The sequence below is a fragment of the Aythya fuligula genome, chromosome 3, assembly GCF_009819795.1.
Source record: "Aythya fuligula isolate bAytFul2 chromosome 3, bAytFul2.pri, whole genome shotgun sequence".
Lineage (NCBI taxonomy): Eukaryota > Metazoa > Chordata > Aves > Anseriformes > Anatidae > Aythya > Aythya fuligula.
This window is the reverse complement of record NC_045561.1, coordinates 58,699,667-58,715,103: the sequence shown is the minus strand read 5'-3', so window position 1 is coordinate 58,715,103 and position 15,437 is coordinate 58,699,667.

Genomic DNA, 15,437 nt, shown 5'->3' with positions numbered 1-15,437 from the left:
CGATAATACACAGAGAGGATTTTTTTGCCCTCTCAGACAACCATGCTCCTCTCCAGACAGCTAAAGGAGAGAAAATAGTAACAGAAAAACTGACATTTTTCATCGTCTTCCCACTATCCTTTTTCCTTTGTAACTCTAATTTTAGCAGAGCAGCTCTTCTTGACGAAGGGTGTATGCACCAGTGCTGTCAGCTGAGAGATGGTCATGTTGAACAGCGCTTTTACTGTACCAGTGTTTTTCTTCCATTTTAAAATGTTTTAGACTAATAGTATTTGTGGCAAACTAAAACAAGATGCAGAGTTCTGCCTACAATTAGTAAATACAGGTTATCTCAGACCATGGGGGTCTGAGATGTCTTCTGTATTTATTTCATTCTATGGCCATATATACATATATAAATATATATTTATAACTACATATATAATGTAATGCTGATAGAAATATTTCTTAGCATGATAAGAATGGTTTACAGTGATTAAGTTTTTGGATTCAGCTTGTTATTTTCACTTACAAGACATGTCTAAATGTAAAACATTCAGCTAAGTTTTTTACAGTTGTGATCTACAATTCCAGGAATAAAGATGTGCAGTAGATTTTTTTTTTTTTTTTCTTTGTGATTCCCACACTCTGGTCACACCTCAAAAAACATCACTGACGTTTGAGTGCTTGGAGAGCATCCATCTTCTCTTGCAAGCCTGAAATTCATCTGTAACATCTGGTGTAAATAAATTAATTCCTTCTAGATGCTGAATTCTTGTTCTTTTGAAATACTCTGCATAATGTCCAAACTTGATATTTTTTCTTGCCTAGTCATGGCTTATGCTTGACTGCAGTTAATGAACATTGTGTGTTTGAGTTTAGAAATGCTCTTCTGTTTTACCTGAATTGAAATTATTCCTTTTGTGTGCCTTCTCAGGATGAGGTATTTTATAATTAAACAGCATGTTTCCACAAAGTGTCCTATTGACATTTCCCCTCCTCCCTCCCCCCCTTTTTTTTTTTAAATAAAAACTCTGAAGAACCCCCCACAAATGTATTTAAAGGGCTTTCTGTGCTTAGATGAGTGGATGAGAGCTGCCAGCAGGGTTATTGCAGCCCAGATACACTATCTCTTTCAGCCACTGCAACGCTGACAGGTCAAATTGCTTTAGAAACCAGCTTGGTTCTGGCTAAGCCAAGAGTGTGTTTAAACTTATTTTTCAACACCAGTTAGAAAAGTCATAACTTCTAGTATGGCAGCCACCATAATCAAGAGGCCTACTATGATTTATAGTTGAGGCGTTACTGCCTGAGTTGTGAGATCTAAAGAAATCTCACTGTCCATGGGAACTGAATGACAAAAATCTCATCGTCTGCCCCACTACCTTCTGAGTCCTGGGTAACAGCTACTTGCAATGGTCTGTGCTAGTTCTGTGACTTTGGAACCTGTTCTTTACATGTGTATGTTCAGGGACCACTAGTGATAGATTAGGGGAAAAAGGGATAAACATTTTGGGCACACCTGAAGAAGTGTTCTTGTGCTTCAAAAGTTACCTATTCTCTAGATGTTACAGTGAGTCCAAAAAAAGGTTATGACATCTCCTTTAGAGAATTCTCTTACTTTTTATATGCTGTCTAAAGCAAATAAAGCAGTGTTTGCTCTGTAAAAATTGCATTTTGTATTGAAGATGAATTATTGCTTATGCATTTCCTTCTTCCATTTTGGATGTGGGAACAAACTCCCAGGCAATATCATCCCTAAATTAAAGGAAATGTAAACTGAGAGGTGCAAATCAGGACTGTATAATTTGAAGCTCATCGGAGACTTTGCTTTTCACATGAATTTGTCTGAAAACAGGTTTGGGAGCCTCATTTCAAATTTATAATCAAGAATGAATTGCAAGTGATACTTGCTCAATTAGACAGAAATCATATTTGTGGTTATCTGGCAAAGGCTGTTTGGCTTGGTTAATTGAAGTGCATACAGTAAATTGGCTGGCTGCACTGAGCACAAAAATAGTCAGCATTTAGACTCACAATCAATGTTTCTAGCTTTGTCCTTTGATCTGATCCTTTGAAATACTGTGCACATGTAGACAATGATAATCAGGAGTGTGTGGCAGATAAGTATCTCACAGGTTGAGGATTGTGTGGTGGTTTTGTCTCAATATTATTGAAAACAGCTTTCACATGTTTTGACTTCTCAGATCTCAGATGCATCAAACGTGGCTGAATGGCAGTGGTGAGTCAGGATTCTTTTCTCGCTGACAATAATATCTGCACAAACATACACAAGATGAAAATGTCCCATATGTAAAGTGCATTGAAGGTGACATAGGAGCCTCTAGCTTTTCTGGACCTGGTGTTCCTTATTTATTTATTTATTTTATTTGCATTTACTGCCCTTTCCACAGAGCTATCTTGGCTGTGCCTGGACATGGACATGTAGTGCTCCTCACTACCTTCCTGGTTATTAGATCCTGACTGTTGACTGCTGAGGCCTGTTCTACAAAAATAACAATCTATACAGGAATATGTACCGAACAAATTTGTCATCCTAGTAAGGGGCACTAATTCATTCATGTACAATAACTTAGATCCTGTTTAGTGCCTGTTTACAACCTCTAGATCTAGCCTCCCATTGAGAGACCAAAAGCAGTTGTTATCTTTCTTATCACTTCTGAAGCATAAATCGCTTCAGAAGTGGTAAGAAGTGGAGATAACAAGCTGGAGTTCAGCTCTCCATTCTCCATGCTCAGTAGAGGGACATCTCTTCCAAGATCTCCTCCAAAAGCCTTCTCTGCAGCTTGCCAGGCAGTTCCAGGAGAGATAGCGAAGACCAAGCTTGAGGCAGAGTGTCAGGGCAGATATGCCTTCCTTCCACACAGTTATTACATGCCAGAGTTTGGTTTATATAATGTGTTTTCAACAGCTGAAGGAATAAAGTATTTACAAGGGCTATGGCTGCAAATAAAAATTAAGACCAACATTTTCAAACATGGCCATTGAATGTCCATGTTCTTACAGCAGGTTTTCAAAACCATTACACTTTTCATGCTCTCCAAAGGGAGCAATGCTTGTTAAATAATACCACTGTTTTTATAGCAGTCTTCTTCAGTAGCAGAAGGTGTAGCTTTTGTGCCTGTGATTGTAAATGCTGCAGTAAATTCTGTAAGCTTTCCCATAGAAGTTAAAGTCTGAGAAGGGTCCTGACCAAGACTCCTTGATTCAGAAGTCCTCATGCGAAGATGTTGGAAACCCAGATATGTACCATGCTTGTAGCAGCCATAAATCTACAGACTTGTAGTAGCATTTGATTCTTTCAAAGCTAGGTTTTAGGCTTGATCCACAGTATAATAAGACAATGTGCCACTAGAACTTATCTCGAGGTGAAAAACAAAGGAAAAGAAGGCAATAGCGATCACAACTTCAGAGACTGTCCTTGAGAATTGCAAATGAACACAGTTTTCAGGCCTGTTCCTATCAGTTTAATATCCTTTTGAAAGAACGTTTTTTATCCACATGAATATATTTGAACCTAAGAGAGCACTGAGTTTACTTTTCCTTATACAACAAGCCAACATGCGCCAACTCCTGAGAAGGCAGTTTAATCTGAAGCTTTGCTAGCCAGATGCATCTGCAATCTCAGAGACAAATTTTCCATTTGTGTGGATAGATAAATGCTTGTTTAAATCAGTAGAGAATCATCGAATTTCACCATTTGATTCTAAGGATCTGGCAGAATCAGCATCTTACTTCTCTTAAGCATTAATTTTGTCATTTAGTCACAAATTTAATCTTTCTTACCGTAGTTAGTCTTTTCCATTAAAGACAAATAGACAAATGCAGGTCATTTATTTCAACAATTTTATTTTATCCTTTTTTTTTTTTTTTTTTTTTTTTTCTTTTTTTCTGGTGCTCGTTCCAGCTGAAATGTAAGAAAGGCATGTAAAAGTGAGTTCTTCAAAAACTGGCACTGCATCAGGCAAATTAAGAGCATGAGCAAATGCTAAGTCCATAATTGACCTTTAAATGATGCCTCATAGCAAAAAAAATGAACTATAGTCCTTGATAAATCCAAGTTTTAGTGATTCATTGTTTTATAAATAATAAAAGGAGTAAAAATGAGAGAGAATGAAATGTTTAACAAATTTTCTCCTAATATTTGGAAAAAAAAATGTAACCCTTGCAGAACCTGGAGAAATAAAATATCTGTCTTTGAAAAGGGAAATACGCAACTATCCAAATGTAGACATTTTCCAATAAACTGTGGCATTGTTATTTAACATGTAAAAGAAATAATTTTGTTCTTGCTCTTTTTTCATGTACTTTTGATGGTGTGATGTGTATATCAGTATTGGGAGTTTTCAGAGTTATGCATGTGTAAAACCAGAGGTTGTCATTTGTTCTAGAGAATATCATTAATATCCTTAATGAAGGGGAACGTGCTAATTATGGAGGAAGTTCTAATACAGTCAGCTGAACTTCTTCATGAAAATACTGTTCCTTCATAAATGCTGTGGTCAACTCCTTAATAAGGGGCATAAATATATTTGGTTTTATTTAACTAGCCTAGCCTAAAGACTAGAAATATAATGATATATATATCTAATCTTCCCTGATGCCTTTTTGACTGTAGTAGCTGAACATGGTAGAAATCAAAATCAATTAGTCTTCAAAAAAAAAATCTATGAAGTGGGCAATCTGAGGTTAGCATGGAGCAAGAGAACAAAAAAAACATTGAAAATTTAAGTGTCATGCTCACAATCATAGACAATGGCATGCTTTGAAATCAAGCCTCAATCTTCATTAACAGACTGTACTGTTCCCCTACTGTCTTCTCTTAGAGAGGTGCCATATTAAAGGTTTGTAGACTTGCTGTGTATTCAAAATGGCCCCAAATTGCCAAGTTCATGTCCCCAAGATATCCATGTTTGAGTCTTCTGCCTTGCAATCCAACAGAAAGTATGAACGGGGATCCATATGAATATAAATGGTTTTGTTGTAGGTATATCTATTGCTCTGCTGGATTATAAATGGTAATTACTTTTCTGTGATCAGTGTTTCAGTTTCCCACTGACAGTAAAGACATACACAAGTAATGAAGGTTATTGTGAGTACAAATGAGCAACTGCAGAGAGATTTTTCTTTACACCCTACCACAGCTCAGTCACAGAATTAATTAGTTTCAGGTGCTGAAAGGTTTTGAATTTTCTTCCAAAGGGTCATGCTAGTGACTACTGACATGGGAAATAGCTGTTGTATCTGTGGGAGTGAACATTGCTCAAACAAAAAGCTAAGTTCTGACATGTTTTTTACTATTTTCAACTTGTCTCTTTAGCAAGGTAACTAGAGAAGGGAATCCCATATACCTGGGGCTGTGACACAATCACTTTTCAATAGCTAAAGGACACAAGCAACTTGAAAGGGAAAGTGAGAACGACCTTTGTTCAGTCATAAGTACATTGTTATTTACCCTAGCAAGCTTCTCTGGTATTGACATCCTGGGTTAAAATCTTAATGGACACATATTGTAAGTTATCGCCATAATGTCCATGGGCTTTGAAATGCTCAAAGGAGTATTTCAAATGGAAATATATTGATATTAAAGCTTCTTTCAAGCCTAATTTCTTCAGGAATTAGGTATAGCTGGCTACATGTTATAAAGATGGATGTATACAATTTTGTTGCCAAAATTTACAAACAGCTTTACAGATTTTTGGTTTTTCCTTATACACACAAATGATAAAGGTAGCCTGTAAAATTAATTTTAAAATAATACCACAGGACGAATTCCTATTGGATAACAAGTGTTATCAGAGTGAGAGAAATGGAAACTGGGAAAACAACAGGATAGAAATCAATCTTGAAAGCTTTTATGGCATCTTCTGTGGGCTTGCAGTGAAATTCCCAGGAGGTATGGAGACGTTATTATATTTACAAATTCACTTTCTTTGGACTTCTTGAATCTGCTTTAGGTCAGGGTTTACCTGTGCTGGGAAAAAACTGCAATATGTTGCCTAGGAAAAAAAAATTAGATTAAAGGTGGAGAGAAAATCTCCTTATAGTTGTAGATGGTTGGAAAGAGCTGTCTCCTGGCAACCTTCTGTGAAAGGGGCCTTTAGAGATGTTTCTATGACAGGGAGCTATGGATTGGCGGTCAGGATGCTGAGCAGGATGTAAATAGAGTAACTATCCTTGGAAGGAGCTCCAGATGCAGACTCACTGTAGTGGTACAAAGGCAAACTTGGCACAAGGACTGGTTTGGTGTATGCAACAGAGGTCATTCTGTAGCCTCAGGAAACAAGGGATTCACCATGCTCTGAAATGTCATTAGAAAATGTGGTGTTTTAGAGAATGGAAGAGTTCATTCTGTGACTTTTAAGACAGAGTTGTGGTGGGAGGAGATAAACGGAGAAATTGTAGCTCTGCAACACCCTCCTCAGAGCCAGGATGTCACCTGGCACATCCAGACCTGTTTCACGCAACACGGCCACGGAAAGCTTCTCTCTCAATGACTAATGAAATTGCCATCTATAGTATGTCTCCCATTTCTCTAGAGGCCTGTCAGGTATCCCTGGAAGTCTTCAAAAGACGTTTAGATGTAGAGCTTAGGGATGTGGTTTAGTGGGGACTGCTAGCGTTAGGTCAGAGGTTGGACTCGATGATCTTGAGGTCTCTTCCAACCTAGAAATTCTGTGATTCTGTGATTCTGTGTATCCCATAACTCAGACTGCATCACACGGAGAATTGAAACATATAAAACCTCTACGAGATTAATGTAAATATACCCTATGTGCAAACTAGGAAAGGAATGTAATAGAAAAAAAAAATCATTACAGCTTTTCAGTATGGACACAGAAAGCAACTAAAAATGGACAGGAGCTAGTATAGTCAGAAGAAGAAGAAAAAAAAAAAAAAAAAAAAAAAAAGATAGAACAAGAAAATTAAACCAAAACATCAAAACATCAGGGCAAGACAGGAAAAGATTTCAGAAGCATACAGGAATAGATAAGTATATCAGAAGGACACACTGCTTTCTATTAGAAATAAAGATGCTCTGAAGTAATGTTATGAACCAGTAACACTTTTATTTCTTTACAGGGCATTTGACGATTCTGTGTAATGTTACATATGAGAAAGAGAAGTAATTTTTCTCTCATGTTTTCTACAGATAAGACAGAAAAGATACAGTGATCTCTTGTAGAGGTGCTAATCCTGACTAGATTTAAAACAAGCCATCCTTGCTTAAGGAGACTGCATATCACTGGAAATTTTAAGTGGCAAAGTGTGTACCCATCTCATGGGAGAAGGTAAATGTAACCTTTGTTTCTGTACAGGTTCATGGTCAACAAAAAATGTTATTGCCATCATTAGTATTTTTTTTTTGACTGTGATTGCTATACTGACTTGACGTATTAATAGCAACTCAATGAGTAACCAGCTCTAGACTCAGGCCTGGGAATACTGGTAAGCAAGTAATCATCATTAGAGGTTATTTATTTATTTATTTATTTATTTTTCTCCCATGTCATCAACTTCTGGGAACTCAAGTCTTAAAAGCACTGTTGGTCAAACTGGCAGGCAAGGGGGTTACTGGCTATCAGCCATGGATGCTGGAGGGTTCCTAATGAGCAGATAATGATGGTATGGTGAAGGTTTCCAACTATGAAAGAGAACTCCTGCTGATTTGGAAGTTCTCTGTGATGAACACCACATGTCTATATTGAAGTTTCTCTTCTATTGATTTTAAATTTCCTATGAAAGCCATTTCCATGTGCAGCGATAAAGAAGGAACATGCTTACAAAGCAAATCAAACTATAGTACTTAGAAGCATGTTTATTTGTCCGTGAATTTCACTGTTGAAATAGGGATTTACAGACATTAGCTATATTTTATCACTACTCTCATGAATGCCAGGACTTAAAATGTTCAGAAGCAGATGATACTAACAGTAATCTCAGCCCTCATGTCCCAAGAAGATTTATTCTTGTCTTATGTATGTATTTATTTATTTATTTATTATTTTTTATTAAGCTTGTTCCAGCCTTTCAACAGCAAATGTTGATGGCAATTCCAAATAACTGATTGAGAAGGAACAAACTTCACCAAGAATTTGATCCAAAGAACAGGGCACCTATTTTAAGGACCGAGGAGAGATGAAGGTTCTTACCTCCAACACTGCAAACCTCAATACCTCTCAGTTGCAACATAAAGCTGGAGATGATTTGAATGTGTTGGCACCATAGACTTTGATTTCCCAAGCAGCTAAAATTTGGCTTCTGCTTTGTCCTGAACAACCTTCTTTGTGGTAATGGTAAACACTTGACAGCTGTTTCATGCCTGAAATCTATGTAGACATCGAACATGGGCAGCCTTCCTCTGTCTGCCGTGCTTGAAGGTGTTAATGCAGGAGGTGATAAGAATATGTCACACTTGCCCCAGGATGGTCTTACGCTCAACGTGCAGCAGCAGTGTCCTTTGTCTTCATGCTGATACCATGTGCCTTTAATGCGGCAGTCCAGTGTATGCATTGCTTGCTCAGTCTGCTTGTTGGATATCTTGTCAGATAAGTATGAGTACTGCAAGGCAAACCTATTTCATGAGAGGGAACAAGCTTACCCTCTTCTACTAAGACTATGTCACTCTACCTAAAAATAATTTGCGACTCATTTTAACATGCAGACTATGAGATGCTCTTTAATTTCACCAGATAAAGAATAAGTAAACAGTCTACTAGCTCACATATGCCTCATGGCTTGTACAGTGCATTTTTTGGTAAGGAAAATATCTCAGAGTGGTTCTTGAAAGCCAGAAGTGATCTTTCAGTTTTATGTCTGTTACTGACCTATCTCTGCCATCTTCACAAACACACACATACACAAACACATACTTGTTTAATAATCTTTAAACATCTTGAAAAAAGCAAAAACTCTTAAAAATTTGTGCCTGGTCAAAGATTTGTAGACAGAAAGTGCAGGTGAAACTCACTATGATAGTATTTATTGGGATTACTTAACTTGCTTTCAAATATATTGGTGTACATATATGTGTGAAAAGCACAGGGGATTTTATGAAGAAGGGAGAAGTAATTCAATGATTTGTTTCTATACACAAACAAACAAACACATAAAAATAAAAATTCCCATGCAAGTTTTAGAGGTAGAGGAGTAGAGCCTTTATATTCTCCAGAAGCTTCTTGAGGAATCAGTCCTGATTTACTGCACTTCATAAGCATATATAGAGGAGTTTAGAGAGAGAGATTTTTTTTTTCCCCACCGGGGAAAGCTGAATGAGATTCCTGTGTGGTAGTGCTCCAAGAATGTGCAGGAGAGCAATACTTCACTGAAGTTGGGTAAGAACCTTGGTCTTTGCGCCCAAGAGGTAAGACTGCACATTTCACCACCACTCTGGGCATCCCCCTGCTCTGGAGCACAAGCTTTGACCCAGAAATTATGAAAATCTGTCTCACAGCAGTGTGGAGAATGATTTGCAGAGCCATTTATAAAAGCCAAAATAATTCAGTTGTGACCTCTTCATGTTCCCATAAAACTGTTTTTCCTTCAGCATCAGGAGATGAGTCAGCAGTAGTGATAACAAGAGTTAAAGACTGGAAAAAGCGAGTGTCCTAAGTTTTTTGGCAGTGAAAAATTAAGCTTCAAAGTGATTTCTTCATGGAACATTTTTTTCTCTCTCCAGGACACCAAATTGACAGACTATTAAAGAAAAAAGAAAAAGAGTGAGAGAGAGAGAAAAGGACTTGGATGATATTTCTCAGTGTCTGCCAATATCTAACATACTTTTGGAAAAGTTGCGTAACACAACCTGCCAAGATAGCCCTGTTTAAACAGAGGTTAGTAATATTTTCTATATGTTGGTATGTTTGTGGTTTTTCAGAACTGACCCACAGGACCTCATTTTCAACCAGTGTAGCAGGCTTTCTTCTTTGTTAAGCCTGTAAGTATCAGGAAATGAATGCAGCTTAACAGACTACGTGTCTACCCAGAAATTACCATCAGGTTGACATCAGGACTGTCATTCTGCTTGTAGGACACAATGAGTGATGAGAAATCTTGAATTTCCTCTTCCTTGGAAGAGAACCCTTGTCTCCAGTGATCAAGCATACAGATAGGGCATCAGGGAGCTTGCAGTATGAGGTGTTAGAAAACATTTAAACAAGGACTGTTGTAAACTTTGTTTTCTGTTTTGCAATGTTTTCAATGCAATTTCTTCAGATTTTTTTTTTTTTTTTAATCTGCTTTTCATAATAAACAAAAATGATTCTACATAAAGCTCTTATCAAATAGGGGGAATAAGAACTGTTAGTATTGAGCTACTTTTGTTCTGATGGCCTTTGAATAACAGCTGTGAAGGAAAAGGCAAGGAAATATAGAAAAGGAAAAAGAAAGGAAATAAACTAAGTGATTTCCTTTTTTCTTCATGAAATGTGTTGTAGAAGAAGGGGTCTTGGACATGCCTGAAGGTAGGTTGCAGCTGAACTGTGTCACTAAGACTCTTAGGGGTCTAAATCTTTTTGTGGATTACCCCGTGTGATTTTAAACAAGACAGTCCAGAAATATCCTTGCCTGTATCCCTCATAGCTGGTGTTGAACTTGTGTCCCTGAGATATTAGAAAAATATAATGAGGCACTAGTGAGGCAAGCTGTGTGCTGCTGCTTTTCCAGAATATGCCAGCGTGCACACTTGCAGGTGAGAAACGTGTATCTGGAGGTGTCAGTCTTGTTTTGGGATTCACTATCTTTGAGGATGCAAAATTGTCCATTTTAAACAGCCTCAAGAAAATGTTTATTGGTGTGACTCTAAAACGATGTTTACTGTAGTGATGAGTGTAGAAGAAGAAATGTGTTTCACGAGGTGTTTCCCAGGAACTTTGCCCTCAATGTTTGCTACTTGAAACTAGCAAGTGAAAAAAAAATCACTTCTATCTTGTTTTATTGTTCTGTCTGGCACTGTTCTGTGCACACTGTTTGAGAATCTGATTCTGCAGATCAGCAAAATCTTTTCCTTGATCCACCTCTCCTGATAGTCTTGAAGACGCCCATCAAATTAGCTGGGATTTGGATGAAGGCCCTCTGAGAGCAGTATAACATTCCAGCTTTCTTCAACGTGGAGCTGTGAGAAATGTTCACTGCAAAACCTAAAACTTTTCAAGTGAGCTTAGGCTGAGTATCAGATACAGGGAGGGATTTACTGTTGGGTGGAAATCACGTAAAACTCTACTTTTGACATACTTTTGACCTGAAACCTGGCAAAGCTCAGCTATTTTGACTGAAGCTGCTTTGAGGCTACAAAGCCAAAAGTTAAAGAAAAGCTAATGAAATGCAAAGGCAGCATGAAGAGCTCAAAATTAACACAAACCTGCTTCAGCTTTCATGCTGGACTGAGATGGGTGGTGCTTAGCCTCTCTGCTTACAGATAAACAACAGGTATATCATTAAAACATTACAATCTATTGCAAGCGTAAGAACATCTGGTAGTATAATATCAAGTCTGAAAATAATCAAATCAGCATTTTATTCTCAAAAAAAAAAAACAACAAAAACAACAACAAAACAATGTCACAGACAATGGGGGAGTGTTCCTGGGGATTTTCCCAAAGATTTGCTCAAAGACTTTTTTTAGGATCCCAGCTGAGATACAGTTTTTCTGGGTTATCTAACCTGAGGTGTTTATTGCTTGGTGATGCCTCATCAGTATCAGACCATCTTGGACTTTGGTGATGATGAGCAGCAACTTGGAAATAATCTTTTTTTTTTGGAGTGTATTTATTTTGTCCCTATTAAAAAAATAATTTATTTGTTCTCATTTTGTATTGCATTAGGAATGACTTCAAAAGATCAACATTCAGCAGCAAGTAGAAATAACAGCAGGATTTGCTTAGTTATTTTGTCCAGACAGAATTCAGTGGAAAACCACTATCAGATGGAGAAGAAGCTGTCTTGCATTTCCAGATGAGAATATTCTTGGGAGAAAAGAGCTTTTCTCCATAAACTGTTACTGCAGAGGATCAGACAAACATTTCCAGCTCTCTGAATAGCTCAAGTTCTGAGAGCTGCAGTTCCAACCTTCAGGAAAGGAGTGTACACGTATGTGAATTCTCTCACATGAATACACAAAGAAAGCAAAGAAACTTTCTGAGTTGCTGAATCCTAACTTTTTTGTCAGCATGGGATTTTCTGTCTGGAGAGAAAGAACATCTTATTCTCTCCCCTGCTGCTTCTTGCTGCTTATATTGCCTTCTTAATTGGAAGCTGCAGTATAGATGTGTAAAAGAGGATATATTTGAGCATACCTCAAGGGTGAGCTGTCTAACCAAGGAAACAATTTCATCCTGTCTGTTGTAAGAAGAGCCTGGCTCAACAGAACTCCTCTGTCATTGCAGAGCAGGGAAAAAGATGGCAAGGAGAAAAGACTCTGACAACAGTAACTGTAATACATGAATATTTATATTTTCTGTGTGCAGATTTTTGCAATCTGCTAGAGAACTATTTGCCTTTAATTGAGATAGGTAAATAGGAGGTGCAGCACCATGCTTTTACCACTGCTTTAGAATAAATCATGCTTTTACCTCCGAAGAATGCCAGACTAGATCTGCTGCTTACTGCAGCATGTGCTATGCTTTCCATCAGTTTCCTTCACACACCTTGCATTTTGCATCCACATGTGAATGAATGGAATTAGTAGTTTTCAAAGGCAAGTCTGACAAGGAATCATCTTTGTATTGCTCTCTGCAGGGGAATCATGACACGTGGCCTCACCAAAGAGCTATCTATCTGGACATAAGTGACACCTGCAACCTAAGTAGTTGTGTTAGATCATGAATGTCATGGTGCTCCCAAAAGAATATGTCTAAACTAATAAATTATTAAGCCTATTTCACTGCCAGGAATGGCACAGCTGCACTAGCACCATGCTACTATTGCAAATGGGGCACAGCTTTAATAAATATGATGTTCTTAATCCAGCAAATGTTAATGTTAGAAATATTTCAGCTAAGGCCAGTGGAGTTATTCAGGTGTTTAAAATTAAGCATATGTATATTTTCTATATAATGTTTTGGAAGGGTTTAAGCATAAATGAACCAAGCCCCAGATGCCCTGTTTTTGTTGCTGACATTGTTTGGAAGTTGGGAGTAATATTCGTCATCAAATACAAACAAATGGAGGATGACTCAGTCTCAGTCTTCACTCAGAGGGGAAGAATCCAGAGGGAATTGGATTTCCCTGCTTAGAGAAATCCACGCAAAGGGAAAGGAATTCACATTTGTCTGAAACAGTGAAATGCAATCCTGTTAAAAACTGTTTTTCTGTAGTTATTCAAAATTAGGCCTGAGGTTTTTAGGTCAAATGCAGCTGATTACTCTCTCACTGCAAAAAGCTAAAGGCAAGGCTCAATATTATTGTCAACTTTTGATTCCTGAAGAAACACACTGATTCCAGTTTCACATGTGATCCTCTTCAAATCAGTGAAAAGTATTTTTCACATATCAGCAGTACATCAACCACAACTTTCTGTTACTTCTGCCAAGAGCAAGAGATAGGTCCCTTAAAAAGTCCACAGTGAATTAAGTGCAGATAAAATAACTTAGCACCACCATCAAAACCACTCCTGTAATACTGACAGCCTTTTTTCCTTACGTGCTTGGTGCCTTAGTTCTCATTACAAATGGTCAAATATATGGAAAAGAAATACACTGAGTGACCTAATTATTGAAAACCAGTAGATCTCATCAAATGCTCTCTTGGGTAAATGAAAGTTGAAAGGTTCAAATGCTGAGTTCACCAGAGTGTCTCAGAAATATCCTTCATTATTTTTTATTAACTAAATACCTTACCTTGTCTGGTTAAAGCCCAGTTTATTTTGTTGAGTAAATGCATGAACAAAGCCTGATGGATGGTGACAAATTAGCCATAAGTGACCATACAAGTAGGAAAAGGCCATTAATCTGGCAGGATTTCAATGTCATTGTCAGCACAGGGAGTGGGAAAATTTAGCTGTAATTAAGACCAAAGATCTTCTGATCATCGTTAAATAACTATTAGAAGGTGCATAGCTCTGAGCTGCTCTCATAATAGTAAAACACTACTTTTTCAAGGAAGTACCAGCAGTGAATATTTTTTTTTTTTTTTTTTTTTTTTTTTTCCTATTTACAAGAGCCCCTCCTCTGTTATTCAAAGTTTCCCTTTGCAGAGAAAGTAGCACCGCTGTTAGCACTCAGCACAGGAATTGCCAGGGGGATTCAGCAGGAGGGAAATGTAGTGGGGCTCAGCTGGAATGAGAGACTAAATACTGAAGGGATGAAGAGAAACATGTTTTGGGAGGGGGGATGCTCGCATTTTTTCTTGGACTGTCCTAGAAACTATGGACTTCTGGACAGCAGGGGGTAGGGAAGCAGGGTAATAGTCTGAAAGAAAACTTTTGACTCACTTTTCTGCATAGCTGCATGTAGCTTGTGGAAGGATGAGATTTAACTGCAGAACACTTGTGAAACAAGTCTGGATGAGGGGAGAGATGAGCTTCAGTCATGTAAACCTCCATGGTGGGCTCCTATTTTCAGTACAGAAGCTAACTCAGGCACATTCTTCATAAACAGCACCTTGAGAAAGGGGATTCAAAGAAAAGTTAAGAAATGAAATATTCAAACTGACTCAATACAAAATGTGCCAGTAAAGTAACATTTTGGAAATATATTGGGCTCTTATTCTTGGTTTTCCTTGGGGTGGTATTAATGCAGTAACAAAACCAATGAGGCTGAATGCTTGATTTAAAAAGGTTGGGCCTTCAAGGCTAGATTTACTGCCTGGTGAGGCTCTGCAGGCTGGTCTTCCCAGGCACAGCGGCTCCTGGGTTGGGAATGTCGAAGTGAGAGCCTTGGAGTGCAGAGCCGTCCAACTGCGGCTGAACATAAGGTCACAACCAGGAACATATGAGATGAATAAATCTTTATTGGGCAGGGCTGCAAAGCATTAGGTAATGGGGCCAGTGACAAAAAAAGTACTTTTTCTGAATTGCATTGAAGAATGCTCATCGCAAAAAGAGTTCAGGCCTCTGACTGAGGGCAAAACTCACATTTTTGGTGCTGATAGGAAAAAGGGAAGAAAAATCTAGCAAGAGATCTCTTCTGCTTGTGTAGGTGCATGCACTGTACACATCTGCAATGTTTTAGTTTGTAAAAGTTAATGGCAGAGTCCACAGTTCAAACTGGATCGACAATGCTAACCAAATCCTTTTCAATTCTTTTCCTGTTCCCATCACCATATCTGCCTTCTGCCCTTCTCCCATCTTCTTTCTCACTCATAAATAGAAAATCAGAGCTGGAAAAACAAACAAAACCCCACCCACTCTGTTGTTTCTGGGGAAATAGTTCAGTGCTTGCTTCCACCCTGAGTGGGGATAGAAAGCCGAAATACCTCTTCTCCCCTTCCCCATGGGAAAA